Genomic DNA, 26,646 nt, shown 5'->3' with positions numbered 1-26,646 from the left:
TCACGCCAGCTCTGGGCAGACCAGAGTATTCCTACCTGCAGTGATTCATTCAGGCCTAAATTCTGTCCTGCAGCCCAGGTCCAGCATTCGTGCGACTTTTTCCAAGATGATTTTACCTAATTGAATGAAGTATTTTTACACTGTGTGCTCTAGTTTATATAACAGGAAAACAAACCTCTCCCTTTTCTTTTTTTGTGACTATATGTTAGGTGCTGTAACACTGTGAAAGTAAAGAGAGATGTATGTTGCAATTTTATCCGAGGAAACAAAGACTAAGCACAAGTAACCTGACAGCGAGTACAAAGAATGTTAGAGAGAAAACTGAGTGGAAGTGCTGAGGGAAGGCTTCTGGAAGATATAAGACCAACTGAATGGAACACAGGACATAGGGCCAAGAAAACACACGGTCAGTATGAATATGCACATTTGATATCTGGAACTAGCCTGAAGTAGGAATTGGTATTCGTCTGCTGAACACAATTTCATAGAACATCGACATCGGACAGAGTTACTCTGTGTAAACTGTCAATGATGAAACAAGAAAAGGATCAAATCACTCTACTAGCATATTTGAACATAGAGAAAACTTGCATCCAGGTCACATGTACAAAGTCATTATATGCAGTCTAATATGATGACTTCTGATTCTTTATCACGTACGATCTTAACGGTGTACTTGTCTTTCTTCCTCCAAATATTTAGTAAGATAGTGAAAAATCACAGAAAACAAGCCCAAATTCTGTAAATTAAGTCCTACTGCCTTCTCACTGAGTTGCCCACTCTTCCTCAGGGTATTCAGTCTGCCTTTCTACAGTGAGTAATAAACCCAGCTTGTTCAATCATGATATATAACTGTGTTCCTCGTGGTATTTTTTCTAGTGGACACTGAGAGGAAACAGTGATAAAATAAGGCTGAGAACATGGTATTAGGTTAGATTGTTAAGGACCCTGCTAACCTCAGTTTTATGTTACTCATCTATGGGAGTGTGTATATTGCCCCAGGTGATTCATTTATACAGCAGTACTAAAGTCAAACACTCAAGTCTTTAAAATCTGTGAATAAAATGTATGGTTTAATTTTTCTTTAGCTTTTGAACGAGAAAAGTCATGTCTCCCATACACACACAGAAAAAAAAAACCTTAAAAGTAATTTTTAAGTTTTATTTATTAGCTTCTGATTAAGCAGAAATACATGCAATGCATTATAGTTGGTGATATATATGTATGATACATGATAGTCAATTTAAAAAATGTCCTCTTAGTTCCTTTATTACTAAAGGATTCTTATTTAGCTATAACTGAGAAATATTTTCACATTTAATATTTCTAAATTTTCCTTTGAAATATAAGGTAAGTAATGTGCTCCATTGGTTTATTGTTACTCCTAGTTCAGATTAGTTGAGTCTCCTCTGTGTTTCTGACTTTCAGCTAATTCCAAAGAGACCTCCTACAGAAATTCCAGTGAATGGCTTCAGAATTATCTGCCTTTGACCCTGTGGCAAATTAAGGATACCTGCTAATTTATTTTTATCAAGAAATTAGGTATATGCTTTCTCTCCATCTGGATAAACTGACTAATTTGACCAAGAGAATTTGGCAGAATTGATGGTGTGCCAGTGTCCATCCCAGGTCTAATGATACTGGCCACCTCTTTTCCTATCTTTTAAAACACTTTTCCTTGGAATCCTGAGTCTCCATATAAGAATTTGACTACTGACTGGGCTTCCATGGTGGCCTACAGGTTAAGTCTCAGTGCTAGCACACTTCCACCACTGTGGCCTGAGTTTGATCCCCAGCCAGGGAGCTAACCCATGTGGTACAGCAGACCTGTCTCACCCACTGCTCCCCTTAGGAGTGTATTTCAGCAGATCTACCTGTTCTGTTCCCCACTCTTTCTCTGTTGAATCCTCTCACCACTCCCACCCCGCACCTCTGGCCTGCAACCCAATTCTTCTATGCAAAAAATAAATCTTTTTTTGAAGATTTATTTAGTTATGCATACAGGAACTGGAGTACAGGCCAGAGGTGTGGGTGGTGAGAGGATTCACCAGAGATAGAGTAGGGAACAGATCAGGCAGACTGACTGAAATACACCACTGAGGGGAGCAGCAGGCAAGTCAGGAGAGGTCTGCTGCGCCATGTGGGTAGCTCCCTGGCCAGGGATCGAACTCATGCTGCAGTGGCTGCGGATAGCTTCATAGTTTACATCTTAACCCCTTGCACCACCAGGGAGGCCCTAAATCAATCTTTTTTTTTTTTTTTAAAGTATTTGACTACTTTCTGGAGAAGCCTCCTAGAGAATCCTCAAGAATCCACTAAATGGAGGTGAGGGCTGCTTCAGGTGTCAAGCAGGTGATGGTCTATGTCAGACTCTCCAGCCCAGTCAAGCTGCCAGCCGAGTCTCACTAAGTGACCCTACTCAGTGTTTTGCAGCGCTACCCAGTATAGCCCTGCCCAAAATGATGATCTACAGATTTATGAGATATAATAAAGTGCTTGCTCTTTCAAGTCATTAAATTTTGGATAATTGTTATGCAATAATAAATCAATGGAATAGACACCTACAAGTAACACAGCTGCTTTACTTAAATAAATAATCTGTCATGAGAAGAACACAGTTTCTCACCATGGATCTATATATTTTGGAATTTGGTTTTGTCATTTAAAATATTATTGCTTAACATGTATACTTACATATATTATATATATAATATATATACCCTTCTCTCAAATCATGCATCTGTGATAATTCCCTATCTGTAATAAATATAGGTTGTTCTGAACTTAAAACATTGAAAATCTGGGAAGCAGAGAGTTTCCACTTGATGATGTGACAGCTGGCATACTTTGGGGAATATTAAACACTCTCAGGAAAGTGCCCTTTGCAGCTTTATGATGTCCCTGATGAGTTAGTAGGTAAATTGGAATGGGATTGAAAGTGGCTGAGATCATATATTCCTTCATATTATTGACCTTCATGTTAATAGCTGGGTATCACCTATAGAGCATATTCTTAATAATTATTTAAACATATTTTCACAAGAATGTTTTTGTCAAATAGTCAAACTGGGCACAAAGAACTAATTTATATTAGTTTCCATATTGTTTTTCTTTTTCTTTTTTTAAAGATTTATTTATTTATACAAGAACCAGGGTATAGGCCAGATGCGCGGGAGGGTGAGAGGATTCACCAGAGACAGAGCAGGGAACAGAACAGGCAGACTCTGAAATACACTGCTGAGGGGAGCAGCTGGCGAGATAGGAGAGGTCTGCCGCGCCATGTGGGACCCTCACCGGACCGCTGGGATCTAACCGGAGCTGCAGAGGCTGCGGACAGCTTCACAGCACAGCGCTCAACTGCCTGCACCACCAGGGGAGGCCCTCATATTGTTTTTCTTAATTGCTAATTAGTAGCCAATTTATTAAACAGGTTATATCATTAACATACCCTATTTTAAGAGTTTCATGGTAATTTAAATCTACTAAATTCGTTATGAAGGGGAGAAAGTAAGAGAAATCTGCCAATATCCCCATTTTTGAGTAGGTATTATGTAAATTAAAGATGGCCACAGTTTCTTTGTAACTCTTTCTATTGAGAGGTGGGGTTTAACTTCTGTGTTCTGCGAACTGCTTGACCAATGGAATGCAATAGATTGACACATTGTGACTTTATAAACTGGGTCATTGAAAGTCTTGTGGCTTCCATTCAGGCAAATTGGAATGTTAACTTCCGAGAAATCAGTTCCCATGCAAGAAGTCTAACTGCCCTGAAACTGCCAAGACTGTGAGGTAGCCCAAGCTAACCATTTGAGGAAGCGATGTGGGAATGTGAAAAGAAGAGGGGGAAGGAGAAGGGCAAGTGGAGGACAGGGAGAAGAGAAATATATTCAACTACCTTCAGCTTTTCCTGTCACCTCCCAGCCCAGGTACCAGATAGATACATAAGTAAAGAAGCCTTTGGTGATGCCAGCCACCTTCCTGACTTTCCTACACCTTTATGAGGTGTGTTAAGTAAGAATTGCCCTTAAGTAAGTTCATCCTCCAGAACTATAAAAGAAAATAATGAATAATTGTTTTAAGCTACTTAGTTTTAGGGTAGATTTTTTATATAGGAGTAGAAATCTGACACGTGTGACAATTTCTTATACTACACATAACCTAACATTTCAATTCAATTATAATAGCTGGCAAGAAAAATGTGAATCCCAGACTAACACTAGAGAAACTTTTGACTCTGTAAGATACTCTTGCCCTATAAAATAAATTTTAAGGAAAATGAGATATTTCACGAATTGATTGGTACAAAATCGAAACCATCTTGAGGGATATGAAGTTTGCTCCACAGTTATATTTTCAAAAACAAAGATCCAATTATTTTAAGTAGTGAGTAGAGTATATATCAACATGAACAATGTAGTTTGGAGACTGAAATTACATTATGTAGACTGTATATCTAAAAATTAAAGTACAATATTTGTCATTTCTCTTAACGGCTACTAGGTAGTTTATTTAAAAATAAATTGATTAGTAAAGAAATTGTTTCTATGCTACACTGAAAAACTCAAGGTAAGATGTTTCCTTTGATATTAAGTATTTTTAAAAATGTCCTGATGCTATAGAGTTATAATCAGAACTTGGTGTTAACTAATATTTGAAATTTCCTGGTTTCAGAAAAGGTGAAAATATGATTTCATTGAGGCAACTAGGGTTAGAAAAATTTCCACCAGTCTTCTGAATGATTTAGTAGTGACTCACTGGAAAGAAAATTTTTGCTAAATGAATGCTCACTTAAACAAGCTATAAATTTTACATCTTGTTCCCTCTTATTTAGAATGCCCTTACTTCTTTTTTTTCTCCTGTTATATTTTTGAAAACTATATATATAAAAAAACCTTCCTAATGCTCTTTGAAAGAATCAATTTCTTTTTCCTTTCAGATCATTTAGAATTTAATCTTGTATTATTCCTATGGTAGTGATCTCATGCATTATAATCAGTTAGGTGTATCTGTCTTCTTACTAGGCTTTATGATTCTTAAGAAAAGGACCATTTTTAAAATTATTTTGTATCATAATAACATAGTAGTTACTCAATAAACTTGAGTTACATGAATGAATGGATAAGAACGTAATGTTTCCAACACTATATTCCTGGTGTTTATGGAGTAGATTGAGGTTATTTGTTCTTGGTCAAATACTACACAGGTGATCTTGTGTCCTTTTAGAGTATCACATCTGGAGTCACGGTGTTTTCTCTCTCCCTCACTGATGATTTTGTTGGTTACCCAAAGTGTTGTCCAATCTTTTCACTGTTATTACTATTTTTTCCTCCTTGCAACTAATATGTACTCTTTGAAAAGACATATTAAGACAATGGAAATATCTTGTTCTTTATAGAAAATTCCTTTTATATTTAGCACCATTGCTGGCTCTTGCCTGCTCATTACCATGATAATTGACAAGTGATTATTTCCAACTCCAGGATTTCCATATTTGCCTTGTGACCTCTGGCACTCAACTATATCCAAAGGACGCTTCTTCCCTGTTTATTTTCTTAAGTATTTTTGGGTGTTTCAAACTAACAAACTACTGTTTTTCAATGAGTTCTGATTTATTACTTAATTACTTTAGTGCTCACATTGTCCCATATTTGGCCAGTGGTAGCCCCTTCAAACTTTTCCTGAGTCCTTCTTATATGTTCCCATCATTTTTTTTTTCTTCAGTATTTCCCTACTTTATTTTATAACAAGTTATTCTTGCTCTCTCCAGTCATGGGAAGCAGCATTTCTTGAAAAACTCTGGTTTCATTTAATGGGAAATCCTATTAGAGATCTAGGTCTAGGTGCTAGGTATATTCTTTGCTACTAAGATGTCTTTGCTTCCCAATAGAATTTTATGTACATATATGTACATGAACAGGAATAAGCAGATGAACGTATGCATTTAAGAAAGCATGTCTTTCACCTATACCTTTATTTCCAATCAATCTCCACAAGGTCTTTTCTTGCCTTTCTCTAACCCATGATTTTAATTCCTTCTTCCATGGTGAGTACACTGACTCCCAACAATATCAGCACATTTGTTTATTTGTTTAGTCATGTAATATATCTAAAATTGTTTTAAATTTTTTTTCCTGTACTAATATAGTAACAAGCCTCAAAAGGGAATTAAAGAATTTTTTTTACACTTCTGCCCTGCCCCTTACCTACCTTAACTCAAGATTATATAGATTCAAATACTTTGTTTTCTGTCCCTCTCCCCAGGCCTCTATCTCTCCCTTCCTTTCCTCCTTATTTCTATTTCCCTTCCTTCCTTCTAGGAATGTCATCTACACAACAGCATAATACTGCTGGCCCACCACTATTCGTATGGCTCACTATCCTCTTTGATTCAAGTCGTGTGTTCCTACTTTTGTACTTTTCTCCCTGGTTTTAGAAATCTATTTATTATTCTATTTTTACTGACTGTCCATTTCCTTATATCTCTCTTTTAATCTTGTGTACTCAGGTTTTTTGTTCTGCCTATCACTTTTACCTGTGTTTTCTAGCCTCTGGATTAGTCTCCTTTGTGTATCCCTTGCTTATCTTAAATTATACCTCCTAAAGAGAGAGAATGATTGATTCAATTATCTCTACTCATGCCACTCGTAGGCCTCTGGTCATCCTGCATGTGATCTTTCTTGACTCACACTTCTAATATTAAGTTGTAGCTCAGATGATAAAGGCATATGATTAAAAAAAAACAGAGCCATACATGAAAAAGAACCAACTCCTGACATTTCCTTTAGTAAGGAACAGCATGATGAGAGAGCACTTTTAGGTTTCATGGCCTGAGCAGTATGGAGAACATCTTATTTTTTAGGTGTCTTCTAAAGGTACAACTCACTGAAGGTTAGTGATGGATAGAGAAGTTGTTCATAAATTATTCATTTTGCTTATCTTATTTGCATATAAAGCTTGGCAAAAATATTCACAATGCTTGTTTTATTCATGAAAGAAATAAATTTATTGTGAAACTAAGGAGCTTTTAGTTATAGGGTCCCTTGTCTGCATGGATCTTTACCAAGTCTTTGGGGAAGACCCAGCAGTAATTTCACATCACCATATATTTTTGAAAATTTTTCAAAACTGAGATATTTTCACTGTGAATTAAGGTCTCTATCTCTTTTTATTTCTTTATTTTCTCCTATTGTAGTTTCTTTTGGATTTTGGTAGTTACAGGGAAATTGAGATTATTTTTCTTGAACTAGAGTTAATCAAAAGTTAACATGAAATGCTGACAGTGCAAGTATCATTCAATTCACAATATGCTACAACATTGAGGATTTTTATGACAAATTGATTAATGAAACCATCAATTTGAAAAGTAGTTAAAATTAGTCATTGCATGAAAATACTTAATATATCTGAAATCTGATAGCCTATATATTAAAGAAACTTACAGAGGTTTTCCCTCATTTGAATACAGTTAAAAAATGTGTGTGGTATTACCAAAAAGAAATTATATGACAGAAACATTTAAACTCTGAATCATCAAAAAAATTCCTAGGACAAATAGCAAATTGCTTTCTAGAGAATGATATTGCAAAGTTGTCTTATGATGTGATGTATAAATAAAAATAGTATGCAGCCAAAAATTATAAGAAACTGCATTATGGAAATGCATCACACAGTTAATGACTAAAGTATTTTTCTGGCTCATGTGGTGTTTCTTGATATTAGTCAACTTTTTAGAATTTGTAAAATTGTGATAATTTTATAAGTCATATACAAAAACGAACATTTCGCAATTTCAAAATCACTGATCATATTTAAATTTGTGCTCTCTCTCCATCTTGACCTAAACTTGCAAAGATAATTACTTTGACCAGTTTTCTTTAAATTTGCTATGATTTTTCTTGTAATTTCTATAACTAGAATACTAAATAGATTATTTATTTTAAGGAAACACATCATTTAAATGATGAGAGGTATCTTGAAAATGACCCTGGCACATCATTCTGAAAATAACTCATTTTTTCAGCATGTAAGTAAGAAAAACATAGGAGATACTTGAAAGGAAAACCAACTTTTTTGCATCACATATGATGAATGTCAGGAATTGTGCAAATAAGAATTAACTGGAAGTCTTGATTTACAAGTAGACCTATTTTTGCTGGTCAATGCATTTAAGCTGCTGTATTTCTAACATTAAGGCGAGATTGTAGGAATCCACTTTGTTCCTTTGGACAATGGATTGAAAATTAGATGGTTAATACAGTCCATCAAAATGTACTTATTTATGATAGAACAGGTTGTTTAAATTTGGTTTCCCAGCTTGGATTTATCATTTTAAAAAATGTGATTTACTTGAGAATTACATGTATGCACTTTGCGTAAATTTTGAATGAATTCACCAAACAGTTGTTTTAAACATTTCAACTAATTGCAAAATTATTACACAAACTGAGTTAGGTTTAATTTCCAGTTCTCTTCATATTCTTTAATAAGCTAGACCCTCACTTATCAGCTCTCCAACACTGAATTATCCTTGAGTTGTGCTCCACAACTTCTTACATATTTTCTCTCTGTATATTCCTACATACTTTTTACCTAGGGATTTTATAAATAATATACTATGAAACTCATTGCTGGGTTTACTGTGAGGGTTGTTTGTTTGCTTGCGGATATCTTTTTAGAGGTTATATATTTGTTCAGTAAATCTCACAGTATCGATTTTATGAGGACCTGTTGGAGAAATTTCTTTCTTTTCTTAGAACTAGAATAAACATGTTTTTCCTGGATAGCTGATTTTCTTTATGAGTTTTGTGAATAAAAAACTTCCTGTGCTATGGTCTCACTCATAGCAGGAATCTAGAAAACTTAAATAAGGGACCAGGAAAAAGAATAACTATAAGAAAGAAAATATCAAAATCAACAAACAACTATGAACCAGAGACACTATATGGGGGTTGAGGGGTGGGAAAAGGAGAGATTGGGGTCAAAATAAGGGGGTTGCAATTGTATGGGGAATATAAAAATAAAATTAAAATAAATAAATAAATAAATAAACTCAGTTATTCAGTTTTAAACAAATAAATCAAAGGAATCCTTATTTTTAGCAAACAACAACAATAACAAAACTTCCTGTGCTTTCCCTAGAGGCAAATGTGTGACCCTCTTTCAGTGTAACTATGCCTGGCTCCACCTTCTTTTCTAAATTTATTTGCCTTTGCTTTACTTTTCTCCCAATTTCAAATTTATTTTGTCTTTTTATCTAATATGTCTCTTTGCTCTGTACTTCAAGTGTTTTCTGGAATAATATTACTGTGTGAATAAATGGAAAAATCATAAATTCCTCTCATATAGAGATTGTTGCAGTGTTAGTTACTTCATCAAATTGTCCCTTTGTTTTAGGAATGATGCCCAAATTTTAGTGGCTTAACACACCAAAGATTTATTTTTTGCCGTATGTCACAATATGAGTCCAATATTCAGCATGCTATCTTCCACAAGGTAACTCAAATGCCATAATTTCCTGGGCCTCCACTTAGTTGCCTGGTTACCCAGCCACCATGAGGAAGAGAAAGTAGAGTTTCACACACTGTGGTTCAGAGACGAGGCCATTATTCAGCATGCACTACTCATGCTCACAGTCTATTAGTCAGACCAATCACCTGCCCCCACCTAGATGCAGGGGTTCTGAGGGATTGTGATTTCTGTGTGTCTGATGGGAAATTGGAAAAGATTTCATTGAACACAGTGTCTCCTCCACCGAGACTTTCTTATTGGAATCTTTATTTTTTTTTTTATTTTACTTATCTTTAGCTGAGGTAATATTGGGATACCCCCATTATAGAGCATCTCAGTAAGAATTCAATGTTCAGTGATTAAATATAATGTTACAACTTTACTATATTGATTGTAAATCCTCATAATTCTATAATTTCTTGCTCTTTCATATTTCCTCAAGAGTTGCACACTTAAGCAATATTCTATAGCCTGAAATCAGACAGACTTGGGTATAAATCCAAGATTTTACCTAACTGTATCTCTGGGCAATTTGCATGACTTCTTTTCATCTTTAAAATGGGCCAGTAATGGCCTCTATAGTGTGGTTAGTACAGTTACAACCTTGGGATGAACGACCATAAAGGTAAAGTACCATTTTCATCACATATCAAATGCAGACTGTCAACATGATTATTGTTGATCTTGATCAACAAACTGAAGTAGTGTTTGTCAAGCTTCTCTACTAAAAAGGTATATTCCCACACTCCAACCCCCAAACATCTGATGGTCTTTGGAAAAAAAGATACTATGTGCACTCCACATTAAAGAATAAGCAATTGGGCCTCCCCTGGTGGCACAATTGTTGAGCCCAGGCTGCTGCGAAGCTGCCCGCAGCCTCTGTGGCGCCGGTTCCATCCCCAGCGGCTGGCGAGGGTCCCACCTGGAGCACAGACCTCTCTTGCCACGCCCACTGCTCCCCTCAGCAGTGTGTTTTGTCACTCAGCCTGCTCTGCTCCCCGCTCTGGCTGTGGTGAATTCTCTCACCCTCCGGCACTTCTGACTGTACCCAGTGCTTGTATAAATACATAAATAAATCTTAAAAAAAAAAAAAAGCAATTATGCTCCATTTTCTTGAAGACAAAGCATCTACATAAATAATTTGGAATTCTTCTGTTTGGTAGATTAGTCTGTTCTCTTCAAGTTATTTATATTAGTATGGGACTGAGGCTATTTATCTTACTCTTTCAATTATAATCCAATACTGCTTAGTTTTGTTGCTGAAATTGTTTGAGCTGTGGCAATTGTGAACTCTTTCAGTTGAATGCTATTTCCCTTTTGAAATACCCTATAATTATGTTTTTATTTTTTTTAAGTACTTTCCTACTTTCTTGCTCCAGGTTCATCTTGTATATGTCCTCTCCCTGTTTTTCAATCAATCATTTCTCCAAGGAGATCTGGTTCCTTTTTATGGAGATGATATTAGAAATAAGATCTGGACTCCAGGCACAATGAGAGTTATGGGAGTGAATTATTTCTAAGTTTTATAAAATGACAACAAATAACTATATGCCTGTATAATAGCATTGGTATATATACACATCTACACATATTTTTATTTTATAACCATTTGTGTCCTTATTAAGCTAAACACAAATTTATACTGTTGTCCTCAACTTTAATCCATTATCACATGCATCATTCCGGCCTCCACCCCTTATCTATAAACTCCCATATCAACAGTAAAAAAACCTGGTTTCCATTGTTATCCTTTTATGTTATTGTCAAATTCTAATATAAATGCACAGCAATATCACAATTGTTAACTTGTATTTTATGGGAAACAACATTATCAGCTAGAGCATAGTATTTATGGTGACAGTGTACATGTCAGTGTATATTTTGTATTTAATTTTACAGACTCACATATTTACAAAGTTCTTCAGTTTAGCATCTTTTTTACGGCCACTTTCAGTGAGATTGTTTCATATATTTGTAATAGTGCTAGATTGCTTTGTCATATTCTGCATTCTACACTGGGATTTCTCTGATCACCTTAATGTTTTTTATTAAATTTGCATACATTTAGCTTTATTTTGCATGTTGTTAAAAAGGAGTTTATTGGGATATCTGCTGCATCAGAGTGTTCTTTGAACAAGTGTTCCTGTGATCACTACCCCTCATCTTTTTTTTTTTGTTTTTGATAGTTTAAAATGAGAAATTTATTATATAAATAGTTCTGGAAGGCAGAAGTCGAAACAGGGCCTTACAGGACAAATATAAATATAATACATCTTTATTGGAGTGATGTCCTCTGCTTGTTTATAGCATGTTTATCCACATACCTCAGATTTACCCATTAGATGCCGGTAGCACTACCTCTACAAATCGTGACAACCAATATGTCTTTAGACATTGCCAAAAGTCCCCTATGCTGACAAAATTGCTCTGGGTTGAAAACCACACACCTATGACCATTTCTTCGTGGCAACAGGAGTCAATGCTTCTGCAACGGCTAAATTCAATGAGAGAATAGCTATGTCTCACCCTTCTCAACAAGGGAAAGCCTGGGGACTTGGGATACTGAGTCCTCTAGCAGTGTTTACTCCCTTCTTAGCCTTCAGTATGCACCATCCGCTGCCTGTAATGCTGAACATTTATGAGCTTCTAGTAACCCTACCCTCTGTTCCACACTGAGCCCAGGGTAGATGGGAAGTTGCACTAAAGCTTGCTTTTGTTTTATTTCTACCTTGTGGATCAGTTCTCTGACATACACTGATTTAGAAGGTAATGAATCTATCCGTAAGATCTACCTTTAGAAATAACAATTAGTTTTTAATTAAAAGAACACGTGCTTAGCATTGTATCTGGAAAATAGTAATGCTCAACACATAACAGCTATTATTACACTTCCATATCATTGTTTTTCTGCTATTTCTCCTGCAACCAGCCCCTTTTCCCTATGCTAGGATCCCTCCCTCACTTTTCCTGTGCTTTCTCTGTTTATAATCACTTTGTTTTAATTAAGGCCACACCCTCTGGGACCAGGGGATACTTCCCAAGTCACCCAGGTCACCAAGGTCCCTACCCTGCCTGGTCTCTTACATCACTGATTCACATCACATTTCTCAGCCTGTAAGGTAAGGCCTTTTTTTTGTTTGTTTATTTTAATCAGTTCCTTGGGAAACCCATCCATAATTTGGGAAGAAGCTGTTTCAAGAAGAAGTTTTGCCATTAGGAAGACAAAACTATCCTCAAAGGAAAAATCCTAGACATTCTGTTTTTGAGAGATTGCCAGTTTTTTCAATGTCCTTGATAGAAGGGTTGTGGAACTCTCTGCTTATGTGTTGAGTGATTTTTGATAAAAGTAAATAAAACTTTTGATTTAAAACATTTATTACAGTACATTAAAGATAATTTAAAAAAATAATGTAAACTTAAGATGGAAAAGAATGTCCCTCTTACTCACTGGATGAGGAAACTAGAATATTGGTTATTTTTATGAGGAAGTGAACCTAAGTCATGCAAGAACTCCTGAGTGTGGAGGACTATTAAAACACTATAGGTTGGGGTCTCCCCGCTGGTGCAGTGGGTTGAGCACAGCACTGTGAAGCTGTCCACAGCCTCTGCAGCACAGCAGGGGTTCGATTCCAGGCTGGCCAGGGAGAATCCCACATGGCGTTGCAGAGCTCTCCTGCATCGCTCGCTGCTCCCCTCAGCGGTGCCCTTGGTCTGTTTGCCTTTTCGGTTCCCTGCTCTGTCTCAGGTGAATCCTCTCACCCTCCCGTGCCTCTGGCCTATACCCCAGCTCTTGTATAAAATAAAATAAATCTTTAAAAAAAAGCATAAATGGGCATGATTTAAAAAAAAAAAGACTATAGGTTATCATTATCTTTCACATTATTTACAGAAGTATAGATTATTATGAGCTTAAAATATTTGAAGAGTTTATTGAACAAACCTTAATTTTGTATTCCTTTTTTAAAAGATTTATTTACTTTATACAAGCACTGGGGTACAGGTCAGAGGTGTGGGAGGATGAGAGGATTTACCAGAGAAAGAGCAGGAGCAGTACAGGCAGACGGACCAAAAGCACTGTTGAGGGGAGCAGCAGGTGCGACAGGAGAGGTCTGCCATGCCATGTGGGCATCTCCCTGGCCAGCCAGGGATCAAACCTGTGCTGCGGAGGCTGTGGACAGCTTCACAGCGCTGCGCTCAACCTGCTACGCCACCAAGGAGGCCCTAATTTTGTATTCTTGTAGCATAGCCATCAACATGACATTCAATATGCAGGGTTACAAGGTCTCAAATCCCTGTTGTTCAACCTATTATGTCACCTGGCATTTTCTAAAGTTTTTTGAGAAACTCAAAAACTGATATAATTTTTTTTTCCTTCCTTGCTGTACTTCTGCTGTAGAAACCCTATTCTGTAGTGAGGAAATGATGGGAGAGGGTAGAGCTAAACACAATTTATGGTTAATAAAAAACAGGTGATAAACTAAAAGTTATTTTCCCAAGACACGGGTTTTTACTATCTGAAGTAAAATAACTGATTCGAGTTATATCCAACCCTGAGAACAGTCTTATATATATATTGAGAAAGTAGATAGACCTAACTTCAGAAAAATAAAAATCCCAATGCTTTCCCTACCATTCTCAATGGGAAGATAAATTGTTTGATTCAAAAATTAAAGACAAATCTTAGATACATAATAATAAAAAAAGAAATCAAAGGAGAAATTAAAAACTATCTGGAGACAAATGAAAATGGAGAGATAAGTTACCAGATCCTATAGGATGCCCTAACAGCAGATTGTGAGGTATGTACACAGCAATACAAGCCCACATCGATAAGTAAAGGGAAAAAAAAAAATCTAATTTTACACCTAAGTCATAAGAAAAAAAAAAAGAGACCAAAAATAAAGGACAAAAAAAGAGACCAAAAAAGAGACCAAAAAATCAGCCGAAGGAAATAAATGATAAAAATTATACTAGAAATGAATGAACTAGAAACCAAAAAGATGGTATAAAATTTCAATGAATCCAGAACTTTCCTTTGAAAGAAAAAAACAAAATCAGTACAACCTTAACTAGACTCATTAACACAAGGAGAAAACCCAAATAAATAGGACCAGAAATAGAAGAGGTAAAATCATGACACATACTGCAGACATACAAAGAATCCTAAGAAACTACTATGGATGTCTATATGCAAACAAATGGACAACCTGGAAAATATAAACCCATTTTTAGAAACATGAAATGTTCTAAGACTCTACCATGATGAAACATACAGCTTAAACAAACTGATCACAATTGCGGAAATATAAACTCTCTTCAAGAACAAAAGCCCCAGACCAGATGACTCCTTCACTGAATTCTACCAAATCTTCAGAGAAGATAAAATACCTATCCTTTGCAAACTCTTCAAAAAAATTGAAGAGGATGGGAAATTCACAAACACATTTTATGAGGCCAACATTACCTTAATTCCAAACCAAACAAGGATAGCACAAAAAATAAAACTACAGGGCAATATAACTGATCATTACAGATGTGAAAATCTTCAACTATATCTCAGTAAATCAAATCCAGCAATATATTAAGAGAATGACCTAGTAGGTTGCATTCCAGGAATGTGTGGTTAGTTCAACATGTGCAAATCTAATGTCATTCACCAGTCAATAAAACGAAAGATAAAATTGCTTGAGCATCTCAATAGCTACTGAAAAAGCATTCAATAAGATTGAAAAATTATCAATGATAAAAGCTCTCAAGATATGAATAAATGGAACTTACTGCAACTCAGTAATGATCACGTATGACAAACCCACAGCTAACATCATACTCAGTGGTGAAAAACTGAAAGCATGTCCCTTAATATCATGAACAAGACAAATAATTCCACTTTCAGCACTATTGTTCGACATAATGTTGGAAGTCTTAAATGGAGCAATTAAGAAAAAACATAAAAGGGCCTCCCTGGTGGCACAGCGGGTTGAGAGCCATGCTGTGAAGCTGTCCGCAGCCTCTGCAATTTGGGTTTGATCCTGGCCGGCCAGCGAGAATCCCACATGGTGAGGCAGACCTCTCCTGTCGCTCCAGTTTCTCCTCTCAGCAATGTATGTCTGTCGTCTGCCTATTCTACTCCCCACTCTGTCTCTGGTGAATCCTCTCACCCTCCCGCACCTCTGGCCTGTACCCTGTACCCCAGCTCTTGTATAAAAATAAATAAATCTTTAAAAAAAAGAAACAAAAATAATCAAAATTGGAAAAAAGTGAAATTATTACTAATTACAGATTACATGATAACGTAAATGGAAAATACAAAAGACTCTACCAAAAAAACTACTAAAAATAATAAACAAATACAGTATAGTGGCAGGATACAGAATCAACAGACAAAAATCAGTTGACTTCCCTATGGAATTATTGAATTAAAAGAAAGGTAAATTTAGAAAAAAAGCCCATTTACAATTGCACCCATAAAAGGATGAAACATCTGGGAGTAAATTTTACAAAGGAAGTGAGGAACCTATACATTGAAAATTATGTCTCTGTTAAAGGAAATAAAATGAGAAACAAAGAAATGGAACAGTACCTATGATCGTAGATTGGAAGAAGAAACACTGTTAATGGTACTGCGGAAAGCAATTTAATAGTTCAAAGCAATACCTGTCAAAATCCCAATGAACATTTTCAAGGAAGTAGAAAAAACAATTCTAAAATTCATTTGGAACCACAAGAGCCAAATCAACCCTGAAAAATGGAGAAATCACACTCCCTGACTTCAAACTGTACTGTATAGTAACAGTAATCAAAGCAATTTGGTACTGAAACAAAATCACACATAGAGACCAACTGAATAAAATAGGAAGCCCAAAAATAAAACCACACAAATATCGATAGTTAACATTTGATAAAGAAGCCATGACCATACAATGGAGAGAGGAAGCTCTCTTTAACAAATGGTGCTAAGAAACTTGGACAGCCACATGCAAACAACCACCACCACCTAGATCCTTACTTAGTTCCATAAACAAAAATTCAAAATGGATTAAATACTTGAATATAAGATCAGAAACCATAAAATACTTAAAAGAAAACATAGGCAATACACTCATGGACATCGACCATGGAGAGATATTTGGGGGTGCAACCCTCAATGGCAAGGGAAACAAAGCAAAAATAAGTGGAACTAAACTAAGACTTTTTTACCTTAGAAGAAACCACCACAAAAACAAGAATCAACCTATGAACTTGGGGAAGATATTTTTGCATCAGACATTGGAGAAAGGATTAATTTTCAATGTAAAGAACTCACTCAAGTTTGTAACAAGAAAACAACCTAATCCAAAAAGTGGAAAGACCTTAAATATACACTTCTTTAAAGAAATCCTTCAGATGGCCTGTAGGTACATGAAATACATTTAATTTCACTTATTATAACAACAATGAAAATCAAAACCACAATGAGTTATCACCTCACCCATGCAATAATGTTCTACGTCTAGAAGAATGGAAACAAGTGTTAGCGAGGTTGTAGAGAAAAAGAAACACTCATCCACTATTAGTGGGAATTAATTTGGGGCAGCCCTTATGGAAAATGGTATGGAGATACCTCAAAAAATAAAAATAGAAATACCATATGATCCAGAAATACCACTGTTAGGTATCTACCCAAAGAGTATAAAAACTCTAATATGACAAGATTCATGGGCTTCTATGTTCATAGCAGCATTATTTACAATGGCCAAGTTGTGGGACCCACCAAAGTGCTTAACAGCACATGAGTGATTAAAAATATGTGGAATATACATTCTATGGAATATTACTCAGCTATTAAGAGGAAACAGTGCCTTTCAAGGCAAAATGCATGGATCTTGATGTCATTATACTAAGTGAAAGAAGTCAGAATGTGAAGAAAAGATAGCAGAAAGTTTCACTTACTTATAGAATCTAAATAACCAAAGAAAACACGCTGGCAAAACAGAGCAAAAGTAATTCTTAGACTCTTGAGAAATATAATGGTTACCATAGGGAAAGGGGTTTGGAGGAGGAAGGATAGAAGAAGAAGGGTGATAGAACATTTGTGTGTGAATTTTGGTAGAGGGTAAGCAAAGCATATGCATTCTTGTGAAAATGTACCCCCAAGGGATATAGTTCTGTAAACAACCAACAGACTAATAGAACTTGATGGAAAAAATTAAGCAAAGCAAACTTTTGTTTATTTAAAACAAGACTTTTATTTCCTTGAGTATGAGAAAACATTCTTTTTTTTTAAGTGTATTTCTTTTTTTTTTTTAAGATTGATTTATTTATACAAGCACTGGGTACAGTCAGAAGCTTTGGAGGGTGAGAGGATTCACCAGAGCCCCATTGGGGAGCAGAACAGGAAGACTGATGAAATACACTGCTGAGGGGAGCAGCAGGCAAGGCAAGGAGAGGTCTGTGCACCATGTGGGACCCTTGCCAGTGGCAGGGGATCAAACTGGCGCTGCAGAGGCTTCACAGCCCAGCGCTCAACCGCTGCGCCACCAGGAGAGGCCCAAGAAATTATTGTTTTTTTAAAAACAAAGAAGTGAAAAAATTAAGGACAAATCTCCTAATTTATATGATTTAAAAATTTAATCCCATTATATTATTAAATGTGAACTGGTTTTAGGCAGTGAAAACCAAAAGGTAATTGCAATGTATTTCAGCGCTTTTGAGTTCTTGGTTTTTTTGTTTTTGCAGCCAGAGGGTACAAAAGAATGTTTAGAAGATGGTCAACTTTAAATTATTTTAATTTTGATTTTTTTCCTAATAAATGTCAATACTTTTAACCAATTGAATTCAAAAGCTTATCTTGCATTGTGTGGTAAACAGAACATGTCAGAGCTAATAAAAAATGTAAATGAAGGAAGGAAAATGCTAATATTTCCTTAGCATTCTCTTTCTTTTTTATTAGCACATTAAAAAATGCCCAGTCTGCTGTCTTTGATATTCTTGCCTATGTATGCATAAATACTACCAGAAATCATAAAGAATGATGAATGTTTTTATCGGATTTTAATTACAACTGTGTGTAACTTTGAACTATAAAATAATTTAGAGAGATAAAATAGAAAATTAACCATAATAAGAAAGCAGAAATTTTGTATTAGGAACATGTTCTACCTGCTAGCAATGCAAATTTCAGTTTTTTCTTGCTATCATTAAATTTAGTTTTCTGAAGATAAAAGAGATAAAGATGCAAAGATAAAAACTATAACCAAAGGAACTTTCAAATATATGAGACTCCTAGTCTTCCCAACTCTGGTGTTTCTGATAATGGCACCTAGTCACTTTAGGGGAGCTTATGAATTTGGTTCTTTTTAAAAAAGATTTATTTTATTTATTTAGGCATACAAGAGCTGGGGTGTAGGCCAGAGGTGTGGTGGGGGGAGGGGATAGGTGTGAGAGATTCATCAGAGACAGAGTGGGGAGCAGAACAGGTGGATTGACTGAAATACACTGCTGAGGGGAGCAGCAGGTGAAAAAGGAAAGGTCTGCTGAGCCATGTGGGTTATCTCCCTGGCTGGGGATCGAACTTGTGCTGCAATGGCTGCCAATAAGTTCATAGTTCTGCCACTTAACCCCTTGTGCTACGAGGGAGGCCCTAAATTTGGTTCTTAAACATCAGATTCTGTATAAGTGAAACTTTATTCTGCAGTACAGCTAACTTCCATGAACATAATGAAATGGCTATCTCTACCACTAAATTGGAGATGATTTTTCTGTATCCATGAATAACTGAAACAGAACTTGGTACCAGGAATTGAGGAGCTGAAATTGCTTGGGAATCTGACAGTGGACCTTATCTGAGTCTTGAGAATGCAGTGAGTGAGGCTGGGAAGGCAAGTGAGAAAATGGTATTGAAAACTGCAGGAAATGATACAATTGCTATACAGCAACAGAAAGCTTGGACATTTTGTTGTCTGAATAAATACAAATTACAACTGCACATAATAGAGTTCATTAGCTAAGAAGAATGTTGGGCAGAGTTTTATATTTCTTCTGTTTTTTTTTTCTAGAGGCTAAAAATAATGTGAGAAAATAATAATTTATTTTTAAAGATTACAAGTAAAATTTGGAGATACTATGAAGGACTCAAGACAGTTTTTCTAACCAGTTAGTGTTTCTAAAGTAAGAAAAAACTTAAGGCAAAGATCAAATGCAGACAATTGTTAGGAATATAGAATCTTAGGGTAAAGAAGAAGACAAGAGCATGATTCTGATATTGTTTGGACCCTAGAATTATTTGAGTGCATATCTCATAGATCCTTTCTGATAGACAGGAGTACTTCTAAAAATCTCAGGCATGTCTTATAGGTGCTCTCTGTTGAACATTTGGGCTTCTAAGAAACTTAGGGAGACTATGCCACAGTAGCACAGGTGGCCTAAGGTAGAAAATGCCACTTTTAAAGAAATTTGTGGGTAAGGCTTTGGTTAAAGGAGTAGATTACAACTAGACACATAAGAAATACACAATGATCTAATGAGTCTTATACTGTCTTGGAAATATTGAGACAGAGATTTTTCAAAATGAAAACAGGTCTAGGACCTCCAAATATCTGTGGGAAGAAAGCATATTGAAGAACTCTTTAGCAGCACATACAGGACTTTTTTTTTATTATTATTAAATATAGGTTGTTCAAAGATCAGAACCCAGAGTAGAGAGGGTCACAAGCAACATGAAACAGGACTGGGCCCTACTAAGAAACTGGTCATATGTGTGTGACTGAATCTCAGGGTCAGGCAATTCTGTTCCTTTTTTGAGTGGGAATAGCTATTTCATTATCGAATGTTGAATATATAGTCAGAAATTAACTTGTCTCTTTGGTTAACGGGTTTTCAATTCAAGAGAAACTGATTGCATGGAAACTTTTCCACATCTGGACTTGATTTAGAAAACAAGATTCTTGGGCCTCTCTGGTGGCTCAGGGATTAAGTCTCAGTACAATCAAGCTATCACCAGCCAGTGCGACATGAGTTTGATCCCCAGCCTGAGAGCTGACCCAGATGGTGCAGCAGACCTCTCCTGTCTCTCCGGCTGCTTCCCTCAACAGTGTATTTCAATAGTTTCACCTGTTCTGCTCTCCACTCTGTCTCTGGTGAGTCCTCTCACCCCCTGCACCTCTGGCCTACACCCCAGTTCTTGTGTGTATAAATAAATAAAAATAAATCTTTAAAAGAAAAAAGAAAGTAAATAAGATACTTAACCTCAAGTCTGAGGCTGATGCTATAATATTGATTTATTAAGATTATGGAAGAAAGTTAGGAAAATGAGTGTATTTTTCATGTGGCAGTCACTAAATTTGGGGTGATTTGTTACATATCAATAGATAAATACATATCATAATGCAAAAATATATATCCATTAGAAAATATTATCACCATTTAAATTTTAGCTTCTTTGAGGTTTCTTCAGTTTTTCTATAAAATGATAGTATATTTATGCTAGCCTCTTTCTCCTTAAATTGTTCCACATAATTCTGTTTATAAACTAATGACTCATAAAGGTATATTTTCTTCTAAGACCTGTCTGTCACTAAAGCTAACTGGCATTTGTAATCTGGTTGCCCCACAGGGATTTCTAACTCCTGATCAAAATTATTTCCTCCCTCTTTCTAAAATCATTCCTTCTCTCTAACTCAAAGTCTAACAAAAAATTGAACATCAGCATTATAATAAATTTCACTGAATGATAAAGTAGCCACAGTAAACTATGGTCACTGAGAGGAAGAACAAGCAGGTTGAACAATGGCAGAGGTATAAGGTCACCAGTCAGGAAGATTTTGATATGATAAATTTTTTTTAATTATAAATTTTAAATGATTCTGCATCACTCCTTTAAGTGGTAAGTGATGTTAATGTTGAGTTTCAATGAAGAACAACTGAAATATGTATGTAATATTATAGCACAATGGTCCTTTCAAAAAATAAAAGATAAATCAGTCTTAATAAAGCATCTATTGCTTGACTCTCCAAATGTTCTCTACCAGTTACTTGTTTTGTAAATTCACTCATTGAATCATTCATTCATCAAATTCAACATGTATTTCTCAAATTAGGCATGAGTTTAATTCTGTCAGACACATATTGAGCTGTTTTTAAACATTAAGTATAAGTAATGGAATAAAATATACTCACTGTCTTTAAAGTTAATGTAGCAATGTCTTATTTGGAACTGTTGATCAAGCTGTATTCATCTATAATTGATTAGTTTCCTAGAAAAAATTTTGTGAATCTGTAATCTGTATATCTCAAAGCAGTCCTTAAATATCCTAAAGGTAATTTTCCTAAACAGATGCTTTAGAATGCCTGCAATTAGACTTAAGGTGATGATTGTCTGCAATAGTAATTTTCTTGTCTTAATGGCAATAAGCTGCTCATTACTTTTTTTTAAAGTGTCACTCATTATTCCTGCTTAGAATGTTGCCTTTTTTCCAGAAACTGATAAAATGCTTACTGACAGTGCAGTAAAGTGTGAGAAAAGATGCCAACATTAAAAGAATGAGATCATAAAATCCACACTGCTGTTTGATAGATTAGTTTCAATATCATTACACTTAACAGTCACAACTTGGGTAGGGGGACATGTGTTTTACATTTACAATTATCGAAGGTTTTTCAAAGGTTTATATTCTATCAATATTAATAAAATCATAGTATTTCATCAGTTCACCCCATTTCTTATTTTAAGGTTTTTTTTATCATCTGCAAAGCTAGTTTTATTTTTATTTTTAAAATTATGTTATTCGTCTATGAAGGTAATATTGGTTTCTAACACTGTGTATGATTTAGTGGTATAAGCTCATACCTGTTTAGATGTATGTTACCACACCACACCCACCATCAAAGCACCCATAATGCTCCACTGGGCCCAACAAAACAAAACACCCACCACTATCCATTATATCCCCACTACCCTTATTCTCATTTCTTACTCTCTTGACCCCTGGTTACTTCAATTCAGTTATCAATGTCTACTAAAGTATTTTTTTGTCTGTTCCTTATATTGCACATTTGGTTGAAATTAGCCAATATTTATCATTATCTTTATGACTAATTACTTTTGCATAATCCCCCAAATTTCCTTCCATTTGCTGCAAATGGCACAATTTTATCTTTTCTTATAGCTGTATAGTATTTCATTATTTATGCCATATCTTCTTTAGCCAGTCACTTACTTATAGGTATTTTGTTTGCTTCCATATTATGACTATCATATCAATAAATATTTCTGCAATAAACATTGTGGTGCATATAATTCTATGAGTTGATTTCATATTCTTCAGATATGGTACTCAAAAATGGGATTGGTAGATCATATGGTAGTTCTACTCTCAGTTTTTTGAGGAAGGTTCATACTGTTTTCCAAAATGGTTATACCAGTTTACATTCCCACTGACGATGCATTAGGGTTCCTCTTCTCAACATCTTCATGGACACTTAGTGGTTTTGTTCATGTAAGCCATTCTCAAAGTATGAGATGAGATCTTTTCATGGATTTGATTTACATTTCCCTAGTGAGAAGTAATGGAGAACATTTTTCATGTGTCTGTTTGCCATCTGTTTATCCTCTTTGAAAAAGTGTGTGTTCAGATTTTTTTCTTGTTTTTTAATTGTTTTTTAATTGAATGAATTATTTGTATGTCTTGATATTAACCCCTTTTTTGGATGTGTGGTGTGCAAACATTATTGCCCATCCAGTATGCTGTTTAATCTGCTGATATATTCTTTTGCTCTGCAAAAGTTTTTAACTTGGTGTAGTCCCAATTGTTTATCTTTGCTTTCATTTTCCTTGCCATTGGGGTCAAGTCCCCAAAGATATAATTGTTATTTCTTTTTCTTCTTTTTTTGTTGTTTACATATAGGAATGCAATCAATCTTTGTGTATTAATTTCATAACCTGACATTTTTACTGTACTCATACATTGCTTCCAATAATTTTTGGTGGAGCCTTTCAGATTTTATATACCTATATTATACAGCTTGCAAATAGTGATAATTTCACTTCCTATTTTCCAGTATGGAATTCTTTCATTTCTTTTATTGTCTATTGCTCTTGCTAAGACTTCTAATATTAAATTACTAATACTAAAGTACTAAAAACATGATAGAAATGGTGAAAGTGTTATCTTTGACATGTTCCTGAGCTTAAAGAAATAACTCCGTTTTTCACATTTGAATATGATGTGGTTGTTTGTTTGTAGTATATGGCCTTTAATATGTTGGTCTTTAATATCTATTTGGTAAGTTTTTTTTTAATCATAAATGGATGTTGTTTCTTGTCAAATGCTTATTCTGATGTAATTTGATGACAGAATATTTTGGGTATTAGGCATATGGCTTCTTCAACCCAGAAATCTGAGAAAATTTGATCACTTGACATTCTGCTGGACTCACATTAATCATGTCTGACTTTAATTTGTTACTTATATAGTTAGTAAGGATAAATAATATTGGTTATATTTGGTGTCAGATGGTAGAGAAGAAGACAAGTGGCAGTAGACCGTAATCAGACAGAGTTCTACAGTGAGTTCTAATGCCTTTCATTTAGAGTTCTTATTGAAGTTCTGTCTCAATCAGCTGAACACCTTACATTCGTGAGCTTGAAATAAGGGAAATAAGGAATTATGAAGGGGACAATAATTTATTATTCCAGTTATTGAATTGTCCCTTTTTTAAAAATCACAATCTTTTCTACAGGGTCAATGCTTTGGTTGAAGTCATCTCTGCACCACAGATTTAATCTAACATTTTTCTATTCAAAAAGCAGAAAATTGCCTTAGCAAAATCTTTCCTGGTTTTGTTCTCTTGGGGTATTACGGATGTCCATCAGCATATAAATACGTTTTATTGCCTTCCAACCTAAATCATGCTCTTGATTTAATACTTGATTGATTTAATATTTCAGTTACTACTGCCCTGTTTCTCTGCTTCAGTTTATAAATGCATTAAAATCATTGTCTTCATATATTTGCATGTCTTCCTCTCCATTTCCTCATCTCATTCCCATCTGCTACCAGCTCTACTACTCTGTTGACTATGGTCTTATTAGCATCTCCAGTGCTCTATGATTTGTCAACTACTTTTTTTTTGGCCATTTGTTATTTTTCTATGACCATTTGTCATTTTATTTGAAAGTAATAAAAGATATATTTGAGCATTCTTTTTTTCCCCAAGGTAGCTTTCTGGTTTTAAAAATAACATTTTGGGCCTCCCCGGTGGAGCAGGCAATCGATTGAGCGCAGTACTGTGAAGCTGTCTGCAGCCTCTGCAGTGTGGGTTTGATCCCAGCCAGCCAGCGAGATACCCACATGGTGCAGCAGACCTCTCCTCTCTCGCCTGATGCTCCCTTCAATAGTGTATTTCATCAGTCTATCTGTTCTGTTCCCTGCTCTGTTTCTAGTGAATCCTCTCACCCTTTCACGCATCTGGCCTGTACCCCAGTTCTTGTATAAATAAATACATCTTTAAAAAAATAAATAGCATTTTGATTGTTAAATGAATAATGGCTAGGATAGGGATGAGAATGGTCTCTCAGAAGAGACCAGTGAAAAGGTTTTTGTTGATAGCAGAGTTTGATTACAGATAATAGTAGATTGGACTGGAATCTTCACAAGGGAGATAAAGATAAATGGATAAGAAAATGATACACAGTAAGTAAAGTTATAAGTTCTTGGGGGCTGAAACTTTGCTTTAATTTTGAATATTTGAAATGCAGGTATCTAAATAGAGATATTGAATGACAGTGCTCATAGAAGATGTGGACATCAGAGAAGACTTTTGAGGTAGAAATAATTTAAACCATCAATTTAGAATTGATTTGAGGTGTTGGCTTGGATGTGGTCATTTAAGAAAAGAAGGATAAATTAAAAGAGAGATCTTAGAAAAATAACTTCCACAGCTTGAAGTGTATTCTAGTTCTCCATTCACTTAAAAGAATGACTCTAGAATAAGTCTGGATATATAGGAAATGACAAGATAATAACTCTTGAATTCTTCCTTTTATTTTTTATCCCATGTGATACATTTTTCTTTCAGTTTCTGGTGAGATGTAATGTAGTGAAGACACAGAAACAGTAGATTTTGTCATACCTGTCACTCTATTTTTAATAATACATTTCCTAGATAACAGTATTGTATGATATATAAAGTCAATATACAGCATAATAATGTTATATTTGATTATGACAATTAAGTTTGATATAAATATCTTCCTTCTCCTTTGAAATAAAAGCTTGCTCCAGCTATGAAATTTTTTGAGTGATTTGCTGTTGTTTCTGGGAATATCACATCTATTTTTTTCCCTTTTAGTTGCTTTTGAAATGCCTTAGTTTCAGTGGTTGTCACTGTAGTTAATAATAGCATTTCTTTATACCCAAAACAAATGATTTTAGGAACTATGTGAGTAAACAGACAATTCAAGGTAAAAAACAAAATATTTTTTTTTAAAAAACAAAGTGTATACCATATGTTTTGAAAAACAGGAACATATGCATATAGAAAATGTGATAGCTTTAATACTTATAAGAGAATGAGAAAATGAAAAATATTTAATCATCAAAATTGTATTTATTAGTATCTTCTTAATAATTTAATAATTCATGTGGATTATTAAGATATATAACTTGCTTTGGAATATTCTTTTTCTAGGTGAGGAAAAGAGGAATCCAAAGAAACAAATTAACAAGAAAATTCTTCTTAAGTATAGAAAACCACTTAATTACCTTAACATCAATCTTTAATGTACATTAATTGCTTTTGTGAGCAGAAAGGAAATAAAATGATTGAATTTATTCAGATGTTTGATATTTGAGTAGGAAAAAGAAAAAGGTTGCCTTGGTCATTTGAGTTAATTTATATTTTCTTTTTTTAAAAAAAAGATTTATTTATTTATGCATACAAGAGCTGGGGTACAGGCCAAAGGTGTGTGTGTGGCGGTGGGGGGGTGGTGAGAGAATTCGCCAGAGACAGAGTGGGAAACAGAACAATCAGATTGACCGAAGTACACTGCTGAGGGGAGCAGCAGGTGAGTCAGGAGAGGTCTGCTGCACCATGTGGGTTGCTCCCTGGCTGGCTGGGAATCGAACTTGTGCTGCAGTGGCTGCAGATTGTGTCACAGGTTGT

The 26,646-nt window shown here is 35.2% G+C and overlaps 2 long non-coding RNA genes across 3 annotated transcripts; both read left to right on the top strand.

Annotated features, from left to right (window-relative positions):
* Nucleotides 1-9: 9 nt before the first annotated feature.
* On the top strand, nt 10-2,595 carry LOC119261145 (uncharacterized). Its single transcript, XR_005128941.2, has 3 exons — nt 10-78; nt 210-406; nt 2,267-2,595. It is a non-coding gene; the product is annotated as an uncharacterized LOC119261145 (long non-coding RNA).
* Nucleotides 2,596-3,705: 1,110 nt separating this feature from the next.
* Nucleotides 3,706-26,288, top strand: LOC129144712 (uncharacterized). Of its 2 annotated transcripts, none has more exons than XR_008549174.1 (3): nt 3,706-4,002; nt 25,241-25,307; nt 26,173-26,288. It is a non-coding gene; the product is annotated as an uncharacterized LOC129144712 (long non-coding RNA). The 2 variants fall into 2 exon arrangements; XR_008549175.1 differs by having other exon boundaries at nt 3,706-4,028.
* Nucleotides 26,289-26,646: the final 358 nt, after the last annotated feature.

The sequence above is a fragment of the Talpa occidentalis genome, unplaced genomic scaffold (genome assembly GCF_014898055.3).
Source record: "Talpa occidentalis isolate TD23 unplaced genomic scaffold, MPIMG_talOcc4v2.1 talOcc4.6, whole genome shotgun sequence".
NCBI lineage: Eukaryota > Metazoa > Chordata > Mammalia > Eulipotyphla > Talpidae > Talpa > Talpa occidentalis.
This window is presented reverse-complemented; position numbering and strand designations above follow the sequence as displayed.